Here is a 16,162-nt window from a genome sequence, read left to right on the forward strand (position 1 = left end):
ACAGTGCTGTTCCCCTGTACAGGATGTTTGTTCAGATGAACATTTTTGTTGGATATGCTAAGGTGGGCGTGACACCTGAGCTGCCAGTGGAAGGTGTTACTTTTCGTTTGGGAAATTACTTGGCAGGTAATAAGGTGGTATCAACCCCCATCCTGTCTCCAACTCCTTGTGAAGTTGCTGAGACAAAGGTTTTAGAGGAGCAGTATCCAGAGGCTTTCCCAGTTTGTGTTGTCACCCGATCACAAATTAAAGTCCTTACAGATATGACTGCTAAGGTTGAGGAGGACATGGTAGCCAAAGCATCTAACCCAGAGAAAGCTTTCCCTGTTGACTTAGCAGATACAGTCTTTGCTAAATGGTGTGGCGTGGATCAGCTGCCTGTGTTGAACAGAAACACGCTGGTTACAGAGCAGAAACAGGACCCCACTCTGCGCTCTCTCAGGGAGACAGCTGTATCTTTGGAGGAGATTGCAAACATGGCAGAGGGATTTTATTTACAAGATGAGGTGCTGATGAGAAAGTGGAGACCCCCGAACTGACCTGCCATTGAGGAGTGGAGTGTGGTTAGGCAGATAGTCCTGCCTCTGGGCTATCGTAGCGAGGTGCTAGGTTTGGCCCACGAGACACCATTAGCTGGCCATTCAGGTATTCGAAAGACTCAGGCTAAAGTTATGTAGCATTTTTACTGGCCTAAACTCCATAAGGATGTGGTATCTTTTTGTCGTTCTTGCCACCTGTGTCAGCTGGTGGGGAAACCCAATCAGAAAGTCCTTGTAGCTCCATTAACCCCTGAGCCCTTTTCTAAAGTGGTTATAGACTGTGTTGGCCTAGGAAAGGAAATGAGTTCCTTTTGACCATCATGGATGTCACTACCCGATTCCCTGAGTCTGTCCCTTTAAGAAATATTAAAGCCAGAACCATCATAGAGGCCCTCTTAGGTTTCTTTTCCCGGTTTGGTTTGCCAAAGCAGCATGATCAGGGAACGAATTTTGTGTCTGGAGTTTTTCAGGAAGTGATGTGCGAACTTGGGATTACACGAGCAGTTTCCTCAGTTTATCATCCGCAGTCTCAAGGTGCTCTTGAACGGGCTCATCAGACCCTCAAAAAAATGTTGAAGACTTACGGCATTCAGTTTTCTGGGGATTGGGATGTTTCCCTGCCGTTTTTGCTTTTTGCCATGAGAGATTCAGTGAGTGAGTCCACTGGATTTACGCCGTTTGAGCTGGTGTTCGGCCATGAGGTTAGAGGTCCCCTGAAGTTGTTCAAGGAGCAGTTGCTTCAACCTAAACCTGATACCACTATGCTGCAGTATGTGTCCGAATTTAAAGATCGGTTGTGGTCAGCTTGTCGGGTTGCCAGGGAGAATTTGCATCAGACTCAGATGCGTATGACAGGTCAGTTTGACCAAAAGGCTGTTGACCAGCATTTTGCCATCGGGGACCAGGTTCTTGCGTTGGTGCCGCAGCGTGCATCTGGTCTCAGTGCATCATTTTGTGGTCCCTATACTGTTGTGAAGAGGGTAGGAGACAAAAACTATGTTATCAGCACCCCCGAAGGCAGGAGAAAGACAAGACTGTGCCATATAAACCTGTTAACCCTCTAGGGTCTATGATTGCGCCGGCGTGATCACGTCACTTGATGTCATCAAAGCGCCAAAAAATTAAAAAAAAAACAGAGCTTTGATGAAGTCATGTGATCTGATCACACGAAAGTGCAGACTCGAAACTTCCCAGTTTTTATTTGACGTTTCTAGGTCATTTAAAGCTGGAGATATGGTAGTTTTAATATATTTAGTCCACATACATTTTTTTTAGATTTAGCTTGGTTGTTGCGTCTCCTGGTATTTCTTTGTCATTTTAGTCATAAAACTAACGGAAAAGTGTCGAATCTGCAGGCTCTGTTCAACAGAATTGATTTACTTAAACAAGAGGACAGGCCAATAGCATGCATTGCTTTGTATCATGTGGTTTTTGACAACCAATCTGAACGACGAGGAAACAAAGAGCTTGTCACAGCCTCTCTGCTTGAAACGGCTCGTCATTTTGAAATGGCGCTTCTCTCTGTAACAGCGGCACAACTTAAGTAATATTGATGCCAGAAAACAGAAACCTAAAAAAATCCAAGCATCAAAATGCAACGACGATTGAACATCCACCAAGTCCGCGACCTATTTTATCAACTTGGAGGAGAGGAAGGTTCTGGCAACTCCTCCTCAGCTCCAGAGAGTGAGGATAGCGACGAAGCTAACATCGATCCTCCAAAAAAGTTGAGTCAAACTTTTGTTGTGTTATTTCCAAGTGTATTATGGGTTATTATTATAAATATTATATTATTGCTTTGTTGAACATTGCATTTAGTCGAACTATAGACTTTCTTTTTTACAGAAGATATGTTGTTAAACACACAGAGGCGCGCGCACGCATGCACACACACTCACTCACACTGACACACACACACACAAACACACACACCTTTGAATCCCATGACGTTCTTTTGAGCAAATATGCATTTTGCCTTTTAGTGTCCTTGCTAAACTTGTCTATGTCAAAGCACTCTGCTTTGGTGCAGGAGATTCAGAAGCTGTCCTGTACCACTGCTGCCTCTATGCAGGGGAAACACTGAGAGTGATGACAAAGATAAATAAATACAGGCATATTGTCTGTGATCTTGAAGTATTTATTCATATAATTTGCATGGAAACATCAAGTGTCTGAAATACTGTGATGTCCAAGTTACAGTCTATATTAGCCGTTTTTTTTTACATCCACACAGAGGAAGATGACCAGCTGAGGACTGCAACAGCTATCCCAACCAGCTGTGGTGATCCTGGGAGTGATAGTGAGTCCTTGAACCTGTGGATGATATTGACGCCCTCCAGGAGAGGTGAGACACATTGGATTTGGATTAGCTCTCTCGACATTTGGATTATTATCCTCATTTTGTCATCACTTTGCTGAAATAAATGTTACAGTTGAAACATTGCCTTTACCCAAATCAAAGACGTTCTCTCTGTTTTACTTTTTCTTTGTAGAAATGGGTAATTCAAGTGTTTATTTAGTAATTGCTCTCTGTTCTGGGGGGGGGGGGTACTGTAGAATGTTCTGATGGAAAAAGTGTTGCTTTGGTGGAAATGTTTTGTTGTTTCGCTATTTTGTTATTTTACTATGAAATGTCTTTGCTCAGTGCTCTCCAGGTTTTAACATTTTACATCCACAGAGAGGAAGATGACCAGCCTAGGGACCCAACAATCAATGTTGATCCTGTGAGGGGTCTTCAGTGAGATCCATCCTCCTACAATGAGGGCTAGACAGAGCGCAAAGCGTCGTCGGGAAAGATCTGCAGCTCAGGCAACACAGCCAGACCACTCACACACACACACACACTGTTGAACTCTATGCCAAATTTCAGCCTCCTATGGCAAAAATATTATATTTCAATTCATTTTCCCATGTCTTACCTACATTGTAAATGCTGTCATGCTTTTTATTATTCATCAACCAACATGTGTGACAAGGTTAGACAGACTTGTGTTTGTTTTCTCTCATGTTTTTGTTGTTTGAAATGTGTTTGGTAGATAAAATACAAATAACGCCTATGGACAAACCTGCTTTTTTAAAAATATATTTCCATTTATTATTTTGATAATTATTATTATTATTTTAGCTTTTTTACTGCTCAAAACAGTTCCCAGGAGCAGTTTTGAGTAGTGGCAAAAAAACTAATTCTCTATTTTTTGTGTGTGTTTGAGTCCTTTGTGTTGATACAGTATCTCTAGGTGACTAATGAATGGTCAAATCATAAAGGTGAGGTTGTGCTGAAAAAAATGATACCAGGCACTTATATGATAAACATTTTTGATGTAGTCAGATATAAGTAAAATGACAATTATAGCAAAATGGCCAAAACAGCCTCAGACCTCAGAGGGTCAAAGCTGTATCTGGGTCATTCACGTGGTCCCGCTGTGGCCTTTGCAGTTATAGGGCTGGTGGCTGAAGATGTCAGTGAGGAAGTGAAAACTGTTGGGTTCCGCCTGAGAAACTATGAGGCTCTTAGGTCGCTTGATGACCAACTTGGGCATCTACCTGCAGAGTGTCAGAGTCAGATGAAAGCTCTGTTGGCCGAGTTCTCCCCCCTGTTCCAGGATGTCCCAGGGTGCACGTCTCTAGCGGTTCACAATGTGGATGTAGGCAGTGTGGCTCCAATCAAACAACATCCGTACAGGTTAGCACCATCTAAATTGGAATGTTTGAGGTAGGAGTTGTCTTATATGTTGAGCATTGGGGTGGTAAAGCATGGGCAGAGTGAGTAGAGTTCTCCAGTGGTACTTGTTCCAAAATCTGATAATACGTCGAGACCTTGTATTGACTACAGGAAAGTGAACCAGCAGACTAAGGCTGATGCCTTCCCAATTCCCAGACTTGAAGACTGCATAGACAGGATTGGAGGAGCAGAGGTTGTTTCTAAATTAGACTTACTGAAAGGCTATTGGCAGGGGCCTCTGACTCCACGGGCTAGGGAGATTTCTGCCTTTGTGACACCGGATGGTCTGTATATTTGCAATGTTCTTCCGTTTGGCATGAAAAATGCTCCTGCTACTTTTCAGCGGATGATGAATACCATTACTCATGGGTTGAGCTCTGTGGTTACTTATTGATGATGTGGTCATGTACAGTAGCTCATGGGAAGAGCATTTCATACAGCTACGGCAGCTCTTTGAAAGGTTACAAGAGGCAGGTCTTGTTGTAAATTTACCTAAATGTGAGTTTGGAATGTGACACGTAACCTATCTTGGGCATCAGGTGGGTCATTGGAAGGTAATGCCCCGTCGTGCAAAAGTGGAGGCGATCCTTGATCTTCCGGTACCGATAAACCGACCAGATGTCATGAGAGGGCTAGGCATGTGTGGGTTTTACAGAAGATTTGTTCCCAACTTTGCTGTGGTTGCTTAACCATTGACTAACCTTTTGAAAAAGGATGTGAAGTTTGTGTGGACAGATGCCTGTGAGCGTTCTTTCGGAGGGTTGAAAGCCATCTTGGCATGTAAACCCGTGCTGCTTGCTCCGAATTTTGATGCACCTTTTCAACTTGCCATAGATGCTTGTGATATTGGGGTCGGAGCTGTGCTCCTACAAACAGATGAGGCTGGACGAGACCGACCAGTAGCTTATTTCTCTTGAAAGCTAAACAAACATCAGACAGCTATTCAACCATTGAGAAGGAAGCTTTATGTCTGGTTTTGGCAGTCAAGCATTTTGAAGTATATGTGTCTCATTCAGGCCGAGAGGTTGTGGTGTTCACGGACCACAATCCCCAGGAACAGTTGTGGGGGAAAAAAAACCTGGGAGGAAATATGAAGAAAAAATGGTTGGTGTCACAATTTAGTAGTTTTTTATTTTATTTTATGGGATAAAATAAAGGATAAAGGAGAATGGAGTTCATACCAGCCTATATCTATTTTAAACACTGATTATAAACTCTTTGCATCAATCATTGCTAAAAGGATAGAGCATATTGTCTCCGAAATGATAGACCCTGACCAAACAGGTTTTATCCCAGAAAGACAAACACAAGACAACATTCGCAGAACATTGCATGTGGTAGATTATATAACTCAGGAAAATATCCGCGCCACACTGATCAGCCTAGATGCAGAGAAGGCATTCGATTCGGTTGGTTGGGGTTATCTTTATCAAGTGCTAGAACGATTCGGCTTTGACAAGAGATCAGTTCAGTGCATTAAATCACTATACACATCCCCTACAGCTAGAATAAAAATAAATGGGCACCTTTCTCAACCCATCAAGTTGGAGAGAGGGTGCCGCCAAGGTTGTCCACTCAGCCCAGCCTTTTTTACGTTTTTTATATAGCCCTTGGCTCAGGCAGGAAGGATTTCCCATCGAGCAGGACAGAGAACCCGACCCAGGTCCAAAGCCACGCCAGATGCCATGGGAGAGAGTAGGAGGCAGGCGCCACCAGCAAGCTTCACACTCGGAGCAGATACGGCAGAAGCTGCATGCTTTCTGCCGCAGACCTCAGGAGACCTGAACCCAAAACCGTGAACAGTCTAAATCTGACCTCATTCAACAATAACAGGTGGACTGGTAATCTATCTCTTTCTTCTTCTTTTCTCACATACTGTATGTTAAAAATATTTTTTGCTCCCTCTCAGTTTTCTTTCTTGTTTTTCCTTTTTTGAATTATTACAATGACTTTATATTAATGAGAGGATGACATTATGAAACTGGTATAATCGATCTGTGAAAATCAGCCACAGAGGAGCTGAATGTTACTTTGTGCAGTTCTGGGAGCAATTTTTCTTCTTGCTCTCGAGAGGGGCCCTTACCTTCCGTAGGTCAGCAGCGGCCGATCTGGCGTCGTTGTAAACCCTCGGTCCACTATCCAAGAACACTTTCAGCTTGGTGGGCGGTGGGGTCTGAAACCGCACACCTTTCTCCTTTAATACTCTTTGTATACCAGCATACTCCCTTCTTTTCCTCACAGTTTCTGTCGGATAGTCGTCGTCAAAGTAAACTCGCCTCTCCTTGTAGAAAACCTCCTTCTTTTTCCACGTGGCAGAGAGGACCTGGACTTTAGTTTTATTCTCCAAAAAACTCTTCCAGTGCCAGGTTACACTCCTCTACATCCGCAACACGCTGCTCCGCATCCTCAACTTGAGTTGTTGTGGTTTTCAGGTCCCCCCTAATATCTCCCAGGGCCCGGTTAATCTTGTCTCTAAACTCTGTCAACTCGTTCTTCACATCCTCTCTTAATGTGTGACGAAAAGCACTCAGCTCCTTCTTTACATCAACACGTATTGCCTTAATTTCAGCATGTATATTAGCCAGCAAGCTAGCTTCGGTATGCTCGAGTCTGCCTGTGCTAGGTGAGTTAGCATTGGTTTCGTTGTCATACTTGATGGCTGTTATCTCGTTTTCCTCTGATCTTGTATTCGGTTCATCTTTATATTTTTTTGTTTGTCCCCTTCCATATTTGGTGGGGTGTATAAACTTGTTAAGAAACTTGAATCCGGGGGAATATTCCTGATTGGTGGGAGAGCGATCTGTCAGCCTGCCATTCTCTGCAGCTTGCCAACTGGAAGTCCAGCAGCTAACATTTTTGAAGTACTGGAGCACCACATGTAGGTTAACTGTTGGTGACTGTTGTCACCACAGGAACAAGTTTCCATAATACATGAGATAGTCTGAAAATCTCGGGAATCAAACCCATAAGCATCAGTTCACCTGAGAAGCGGTTTTACCCATGGGCTACAGAGGAGACAAGATACCATCAAACAATGTCACACTATGGGGCAGTGACAAAACACTTGAAAAAATTTTGTTTTTAGACCTTAGACTTTAAACACTTTTGTTTTCAACATGTTGAACATAAATGTAAAAAATATAGAGAAGTGAATGTACAAATTGAATATAACTTACAGCAAACGAGTTATGAGCCTTGAACAGAACATTTTTGATGACTGACCAGATGGTGGCACTATAGGATCATTTATGAGTATGTTGAGTATTGTACAAGTAACCACATGGCCAAGTTTGAATACTATACCATGTTTAGTTTTTGAGATATCAGCTTTTTGATGACTGAAGAGATGGTGGCGCTATAGGATCATCTATGAGTATGTTGAGCATTGTACAAGTAACCAACCGGCCAAGTTTGAATACTATGGCACTTTTACATTTTGAGATATCAGCTTTTTGATGAATGACCAGATGGTGGCGCTATAAGATCATCAATTAGTATGTTGAGCATTTTACGAGTAACATATGACCAAGTTTGAATACTATAGCATTTTTAGTTTTGTCAGCTTTTTAATATCTGCTCCAATTATGTTATGTTTAACATTTAAAAAGTTCATTTAAAATCAGTCAAACATTTTAGTGTTGAGAAAACAAAAGCCCTCACAATACTGCTGATGGAGATGCCAGGGATTGAATCCAGGGCCTCATACATGCAAAGCATGCGCTTTAACACTGAGCTACATCCCCTGTTACGATAATGCTTTAGGAGGGTTCACTTCAGTGTCTTTAGCAGTAGGATTTCTGGGCCATCGCCTTAACCACTCGGCTGCAACAACAATGCTGGAAGTACCCTTGAGATCCACGCATAGTCAACAACATATGGAGCCTCAATTTTCCCTTTCACAAACTGCCTCAAAATCCCTCTTGCAAAAAGTCTTCTGTTTTTCCATGGGCCATATTACCCTCAATACACACCTTGAAATGAAATGAAATGGAGGGAAATATGTGCTAGCCATGACAGAAAATGTATAGCAACGCTGAGTGCAAGAAATGAACATTTGCCTTCTGAGAAGAGCTGTGTCAATTACTGCAGGCTGTTGCAGTACTGCATGTAACCCTCCAAGTTGAAAGAGAATGTACTTCTTGTGTGGAACATGTTCAGCGCACACATTCTGTGAGTTGAAGACAATGTCAGCAGAAGATATGCTGATGGAGATGCTGGCGATCGAAAGCGGTACAAGTCGTGGCATGCGCCTTTGCTTTGCAATATAACAACAACCGTTGTGTAAGGTGCCTTCCATGTAGGAAAGAACAACACAAGCAGATTGTGTACTCTGGAGGACGCAAAGAAACCAGCTGTGATAGCTGGGAATTAAACCCAGGTCAACTGCTTGGAAGGCAGCTATGCTGACCACTATACCACTATCGCTACATGGAAAGGGGTTTTGTGTAGCAAAGCTTGTGCTTGGATTGGACTGCAGCAAGCACTGTTGATGCAGCCATCAATGACCCATATTTACTAAGATTGTGCAAGAACATTTGAAGCAATGCAAGGAAGCTAGTTAAGCAGAAAATCACACTCTCTTCAACACGTCTTCAGTTTCTTCTGCTGCTGCAGGGACCTGCATACCTCACTACTCCGAAGTTTCTGTAGTCCAACAGCGATTTGCGCCAAGAGATTAAAACCGTCATTCATTGATCGCAGGATTCAGATCTGCGCGGGGAGACCCCAATGGATTTCAAGTCCATCGCCTTACCCACTCGGCCACAACAACAACGCTGGATGCACTCGTTAGATCCACGCATAGTCAACAACATATGGAGCCTCGATTTTCCCTTTCACAAACTGCCTCAAAATCCCTGTTTCAAAAAGCCTTCTTTTTTTCCATGGGCCATATTACCCTCAATACACACCTTGAAATGAAATGAAATGGAGGGAAATATGTGCTAGCCATGACAGAAAATGTATAGCAACGCTGAGTGCAAGAAAGGAACCTTTTCCCTCTGAGAAGAGCTGTGTCAATTACTGCAGGCTGTTGTGAACTGCATGTAACCCTCCAAGTTCAAAGAGAATGTACTTCTTGTGTGGAAAATGTTCAGTTCACACATTCTGAGAGTTGAAGACGAGGTCAGCAGAAGTTTATGGTTCATAGATTGAACCATAAACAGGTATCAAAAAGGACGAATACTTATTGAACCCGGGGCCGCATACATGCAAAGCATGCGCTGTACCACTGAGCAACATCCCCTGTGCATGCTGAGCACACAAGACAATCGTCGAACCAGTACTGTCTGGGGGCCAATGATGACATTGCTCATAACTAATAAGTAGTGCTCTCGATGACGATACAATATCTTGAACAGCTGAGAAAAGTCTGTGAGTCACCGGATTGACACGGGGAGACGAGCCGCTGAGTGTGTAAGCGCTCAGGAAATTGGAAAGTCTTTGCAAGCAACTGACCTGCTTTCCAGGATCAAACTCCAACAATTCAGCAGATGCAACATGAGAAATAACGATATCGGCAGTATACAAAACTGCTCAGGGAAAACCCAACGCATTTCAAGTCCATCGCCTTAAACACCCGGCCACGACAACCCAACATGTTGCTGTACCCCTCCTCCACTGCCAGCAGTTTGTACCTAATGTCTGTCAACCAAATCGTAGCTGAAGGTTGTAAGCTTTCTTGGCTGCAAGATGCAAATATAATGCTTGGTTGCGATGGCCGGGAATCGAACCCGGGTCAACTGCTTGGAAGGCAGCTATGCTCACCACTATACCACCATCGCCTGTTTGAGCCCAAATCCGGGGGAGGGATGAAAATTTTTCCTATCTCTCTAATGACCAGTGGCAACATTTGACTGGAGGAAAACTTTTTAATATTACAGTTATCCATAATTTAACATGGATCGAAAGCGGTAGAGGTCGTGGGATGCGCCTTTGCTTTGCAATATAACAACAACCGTTGTGTAAGGTGCCTTCCATGTCTCATACTGATAACATTTAGGAAAGAACAACACAAGCAGATTGTGTACTCTGGAGGATGCCAAGAAACCAGCTGCGATAGCTGGGAATCAAAACCAGGTCAACTGCTTGGAAGGCAGCTATGCTAGCCACTATACCACTAGCGCTACATGGAGAGGGGTTTTGTGTAGCAAAGCTTGTGCTCGGATTGGACTGCAGCAAGCACTGTTGATGTAGCCATCAATGACCCATATTTACTAAGATTGTGCAAGAACATTTGAAGCCACGCAAGGAAGCTTGTTAAGCAGAAGATCACACTCTCTTCAACATGTCTTCAGTTTCTTCTGCTACTGCAGGGACCTGCATACCTCACTACTCCGAAGTTTCTGTAGTCCAACAGCGATTTGCGCCGAGAGATGTAAACTGTCATTCATTGTTGGCAGGATTCGAACTTGCGCGGGGAGACCCCAATGGATTTCTAGTCCATCGCCTTAACCACTCGGCCACAACAACCACTCTGGAAGTTCCCTTTGGATCCACGCATAGTCAACAACATATGGAGCCTCGGTTTTCCCTTTCACAAACTGCCTCAAAATCCCTGTTTCAAAAAGCCTTCTTTTTTTCCATGGGCCATATTACCCTCAATACACACCTTGAAATGAAATGAAATGGAGGGAAATATGTGCTAGCCATGACAGAAAATGTATAGCAACTCTGAGTGCAAGAAAGGAACCTTTGCCTTCTGAGAAGAGCTGTGTCAATTACTGCAGGCTGTTGCGAACTGCATGTAACCCTCAAAGTTCAAAGAGAATGTACTTCTTGTGTGGAAAATGTTCAGCTCACACATTCTGAGAGTTGAAGACGAGGTCAGCAGAAGTTATGCTGATGGAAATACCGGCTAATGAACCCGGGGCCTCATACATGCAAAGCATGCGCTGTACCACTGAGCAACATCCCCTGTGCATGCTGAGCACACAAGACAATCGTCGAACCAATACTGTCTGGGGGCCAATGATGACATTGCTCATAACTAATAAGTAGTGCTCTCGATGACGATACAATATCTTGAACAGCTGAGAAAAGTCTGTGAGTCACCGGATTGACACGGGGAGACGAGCCGCTGAGTGTGTAAGCGCTCAGGAAATTGGAAAGTCTTTGCAAGCAACTGACCTGCTTTCCAGGATCAAACTCCAACAATTCAGCAGATGCAACATGAGAAATAACGATATCGGCAGTATACAAAACTGCTCAGGGAAAACCCAACGCATTTCAAGTCCATCGCCTTAAACACCCGGCCACGACAACCCAACATGTTGCTGTACCCCTGCTCCACTGCCAGCAGTTTGTACCTAATGTCTGTCAACCAAATCGTAGCTGAAGGTTGTAAGCTTTCTTGGCTGCAAGATGCAAATATAATGCTTGGTTGCGATGGCCGGGAATCGAACCCGGGTCAACTGCTTGGAAGGCAGCTATGCTCACCACTATACCACCATCGCCTGTTTGAGCCCAAATCCGGGGGAGGGATGAAAATTTTTCCTATCTCTCTAATGACCAGTGGCAACATTTGACTGGAGGAAAACTTTTTAATATTACAGTTATCCATAATTTAACATGGATCGAAAGCGGTAGAGGTCGTGGGATGCGCCTTTGCTTTGCAATATAACAACAACCGTTGTGTAAGGTGCCTTCCATGTCTCATACTGATAACATTTAGGAAAGAACAACACAAGCAGATTGTGTACTCTGGAGGATGCCAAGAAACCAGCTGCGATAGCTGGGAATCAAAACCAGGTCAACTGCTTGGAAGGCAGCTATGCTAGCCACTATACCACTAGCGCTACATGGAGAGGGGTTTTGTGTAGCAAAGCTTGTGCTCGGATTGGACTGCAGCAAGCACTGTTGATGTAGCCATCAATGACCCATATTTACTAAGATTGTGCAAGAACATTTGAAGCCACGCAAGGAAGCTTGTTAAGCAGAAGATCACACTCTCTTCAACATGTCTTCAGTTTCTTCTGCTACTGCAGGGACCTGCATAACTCACTACTCCGAAGTTTCTGTAGTCCAACAGCGATTTCCGCCGAGAGATGTAAACTGTCATTCGTTGTTGGCAGGATTCGAACTTGCGCGGGGAGACCCCAATGGATTTCTAGTCCATCGCCTTAACCACTCGGCCACAACAACCACTCTGGAAGTTCCCTTTGGATCCACGCATAGTCAACAACATATGGAGCCTCGGTTTTCCCTTTCACAAACTGCCTCAAAATCCCTGTTTCAAAAAGCCTTCTTTTTTTCCATGGGCCATATTACCCTCAATACACACCTTGAAATGAAATGAAATGGAGGGAAATATGTGCTAGCCATGACAGAAAATGTATAGCAACTCTGAGTGCAAGAAAGGAACCTTTGCCTTCTGAGAAGAGCTGTGTCAATTACTGCAGGCTGTTGCGAACTGCATGTAACCCTCAAAGTTCAAAGAGAATGTACTTCTTGTGTGGAAAATGTTCAGCTCACACATTCTGAGAGTTGAAGACGAGGTCAGCAGAAGTTATGCTGATGGAAATACCGGCTAATGAACCCGGGGCCTCATACATGCAAAGCATGCGCTGTACCACTGAGCAACATCCCCTGTGCATGCTGAGCACACAAGACAATCGTCGAACCAGTACTGTCTGGGGGCCAATGATGACATTGCTCATAACTAATAAGTAGTGCTCTCGATGACGATACAATATCTTGAACAGCTGAGAAAAGTCTGTGAGTCACCGGATTGACACGGGGAGACGAGCCGCTGAGTGTGTAAGCGCTCAGGAAATTGGAAAGTCTTTGCAAGCAACTGACCTGCTTTCCAGGATCAAACTCCAACAATTCAGCAGATGCAACATGAGAAATAACGATATCGGCAGTATACGAAAGTGCTCAGGGAAAACCCAACGCATTTCAAGTCCATCGCCTTAAACACCCGGCCACGACAACCCAACATGTTGCTGTACCCCTCCTCCACTGCCAGCAGTTTGTACCTAATGTCTGTCAACCAAATCGTAGCTGAAGGTTGTAAGCTTTCTTGGCTGCAAGATGCAAATATAATGCTTGGTTGCGATGGCCGGGAATCGAACCCAGGTCAACTGCTTGGAAGGCAGCTATGCTCACCACTATACCACCATCGCCTGTTTGAACCCAAATCCGGGGGAGGGATGAAAATTTTTCCTATCTCTCTAATGACCAGTGGCAACATTTGACTGGAGGAAAACTTTTTAATATTACAGTTATCCATAATTTAACATGGATCGAAAGCGGTAGAGGTCGTGGGATGCGCCTTTGCTTTGCAATATAACAACAACCGTTGTGTAAGGTGCCTTCCATGTCTCATACTGATAACATTTAGGAAAGAACAACACAAGCAGATTGTGTACTCTGGAGGATGCCAAGAAACCAGCTGCGATAGCTGGGAATCAAAACCAGGTCAACTGCTTGGAAGGCAGCTATGCTAGCCACTATACCACTAGCGCTACATGGAGAGGGATTTTGTGTAGCAAAGCTTGTGCTCGGATTGGACTGCAGCAAGCACTGTTGATGTAGCCATCAATGACCCATATTTACTAAGATTGTGCAAGAACATTTGAAGCCACGCAAGGAAGCTTGTTAAGCAGAAGATCACACTCTCTTCAACATGTCTTCAGTTTCTTCTGCTACTGCAGGGACCTGCATAACTCACTACTCCGAAGTTTCTGTAGTCCAACAGCGATTTGCGCCGAGAGATGTAAACTGTCATTCATTGTTGGCAGGATTCGAACTTGCGCGGGGAGACCCCAATGGATTTCTAGTCCATCGCCTTAACCACTCGGCCACAACAACCACTCTGGAAGTTCCCTTTGGATCCACGCATAGTCAACAACATATGGAGCCTCGGTTTTCCCTTTCACAAACTGCCTCAAAATCCCTGTTTCAAAAAGCCTTCTTTTTTTCCATTGGCCATATTACCCTCAATACACACCTTGAAATGAAATGAAATGGAGGGAAATATGTGCTAGCCATGACAGAAAATGTATAGCAACTCTGAGTGCAAGAAAGGAACCTTTGCCTTCTGAGAAGAGCTGTGTCAATTACTGCAGGCTGTTGCGAACTGCATGTAACCCTCAAAGTTCAAAGAGAATGTACTTCTTGTGTGGAAAATGTTCAGCTCACACATTCTGAGAGTTGAAGACGAGGTCAGCAGAAGTTATGCTGATGGAAATACCGGCTAATGAACCCGGGGCCTCATACATGCAAAGCATGCGCTGTACCACTGAGCAACATCCCCTGTGCATGCTGAGCACACAAGACAATCGTCGAACCAGTACTGTCTGGGGGCCAATGATGACATTTCTCATAACTAATAAGTAGTGCTCTCGATGACGATACAATATCTTGAACAGCTGAGAAAAGTCTGTGAGTCACCGGATTGACACGGGGAGACGAGCCGCTGAGTGTGTAAGCGCTCAGGAAATTGGAAAGTCTTTGCAAGCAACTGACCTGCTTTCCAGGATCAAACTCCAACAATTCAGCAGATGCAACATGAGAAATAACGATATCGGCAGTATACGAAAGTGCTCAGGGAAAACCCAACGCATTTCAAGTCCATCGCCTTAAACACCCGGCCACGACAACCCAACATGTTGCTGTACCCCTCCTCCACTGCCAGCAGTTTGTACCTAATGTCTGTCAACCAAATCGTAGCTGAAGGTTGTAAGCTTTCTTGGCTGCAAGATGCAAATATAATGCTTGGTTGCGATGGCCGGGAATCGAACCCAGGTCAACTGCTTGGAAGGCAGCTATGCTCACCACTATACCACCATCGCCTGTTTGAACCCAAATCCGGGGGAGGGATGAACATTTTTCCTATCTCTCTAATGACCAGTGGCAACATTTGACTGGAGGAAAACTTTTTAATATTACAGTTATCCATAATTTAACATGGATCGAAAGCGGTAGAGGTCGTGGGATGCGCCTTTGCTTTGCAATATAACAACAACCGTTGTGTAAGGTGCCTTCCATGTCTCATACTGATAACATTTAGGAAAGAACAACACAAGCAGATTGTGTACTCTGGAGGATGCCAAGAAACCAGCTGCGATAGCTGGGAATCAAAACCAGGTCAACTGCTTGGAAGGCAGCTATGCTAGCCACTATACCACTAGCGCTACATGGAGAGGGGTTTTGTGTAGCAAAGCTTGTGCTCGGATTGGACTGCAGCAAGCACTGTTGATGTAGCCATCAATGACCCATATTTACTAAGATTGTGCAAGAACATTTGAAGCCACGCAAGGAAGCTTGTTAAGCAGAAGATCACACTCTCTTCAACATGTCTTCAGTTTCTTCTGCTACTGCAGGGACCTGCATACCTCACTACTCCGAAGTTTCTGTAGTCCAACAGCGATTTGCGCCGAGAGATTAAAACTGTCATTCGTTGTTGGCAGGATTCGAACTTGCACGGGGAGACCCCAATGGCTTTCTAGTCCATCGCCTTAACCACTCGGCCACAACAACCACTCTGCAAGTTCCCTTTGGATCCACGCATAGTCAACAACATATGGAGCCTCGGTTTTCCCTTTCACAAACTGCCTCAAAATCCCTGTTTCAAAAAGCCTTCTTTTTTTCCATGGGCCATATTACCCTCAATACACACCTTGAAATGAAATGAAATGGAGGGAAATATGTGCTAGCCATGACAGAAAATGTATAGCAACTCTGAGTGCAAGAAAGGAACCTTTGCCTTCTGAGAAGAGCTGTGTCAATTACTGCAGGCTGTTGCGAACTGCATGTAACCCTCAAAGTTCAAAGAGAATGTACTTCTTGTGTGGAAAATGTTCAGCTCACACATTCTGAGAGTTGAAGACGAGGTCAGCAGAAGTTATGCTGATGGAAATACCGGCTAATGAACCCGGGGCCTCATACATGCAAAGCA

The 16,162-nt window shown here is 44.2% G+C and overlaps 9 non-coding genes across 9 annotated transcripts; all 9 read right to left on the bottom strand.

The window, feature by feature from the left end:
* Positions 1-8,613: 8,613 nt before the first annotated feature.
* Positions 8,614-8,685, bottom strand: trnag-ucc (transfer RNA glycine (anticodon UCC)). The gene has a single exon. It is a non-coding gene; the product is annotated as a tRNA-Gly (tRNA).
* A 1,286-nt stretch (positions 8,686-9,971) lies between these two features.
* trnag-ucc (transfer RNA glycine (anticodon UCC)) lies at positions 9,972-10,043 on the bottom strand. The gene has a single exon. It is a non-coding gene; the product is annotated as a tRNA-Gly (tRNA).
* Positions 10,044-10,649: 606 nt separating this feature from the next.
* On the bottom strand, positions 10,650-10,731 carry trnas-aga (transfer RNA serine (anticodon AGA)). The gene has a single exon. It is a non-coding gene; the product is annotated as a tRNA-Ser (tRNA).
* Positions 10,732-11,642: 911 nt separating this feature from the next.
* trnag-ucc (transfer RNA glycine (anticodon UCC)) lies at positions 11,643-11,714 on the bottom strand. Its single transcript has one exon. It is a non-coding gene; the product is annotated as a tRNA-Gly (tRNA).
* Positions 11,715-12,320: 606 nt separating this feature from the next.
* On the bottom strand, positions 12,321-12,402 carry trnas-aga (transfer RNA serine (anticodon AGA)). Its single transcript has one exon. It is a non-coding gene; the product is annotated as a tRNA-Ser (tRNA).
* Positions 12,403-13,313: 911 nt separating this feature from the next.
* trnag-ucc (transfer RNA glycine (anticodon UCC)) lies at positions 13,314-13,385 on the bottom strand. The gene has a single exon. It is a non-coding gene; the product is annotated as a tRNA-Gly (tRNA).
* Positions 13,386-13,991: 606 nt separating this feature from the next.
* trnas-aga (transfer RNA serine (anticodon AGA)) lies at positions 13,992-14,073 on the bottom strand. The gene has a single exon. It is a non-coding gene; the product is annotated as a tRNA-Ser (tRNA).
* Positions 14,074-14,984: 911 nt separating this feature from the next.
* On the bottom strand, positions 14,985-15,056 carry trnag-ucc (transfer RNA glycine (anticodon UCC)). The gene has a single exon. It is a non-coding gene; the product is annotated as a tRNA-Gly (tRNA).
* Positions 15,057-15,662: 606 nt separating this feature from the next.
* Positions 15,663-15,744, bottom strand: trnas-aga (transfer RNA serine (anticodon AGA)). The gene has a single exon. It is a non-coding gene; the product is annotated as a tRNA-Ser (tRNA).
* Between the last annotated feature and the right edge of the window lie 418 nt (positions 15,745-16,162).

The sequence above is a fragment of the Labrus bergylta genome, chromosome 15 (assembly GCF_963930695.1).
Source record: "Labrus bergylta chromosome 15, fLabBer1.1, whole genome shotgun sequence".
Lineage (NCBI taxonomy): Eukaryota > Metazoa > Chordata > Actinopteri > Labriformes > Labridae > Labrus > Labrus bergylta.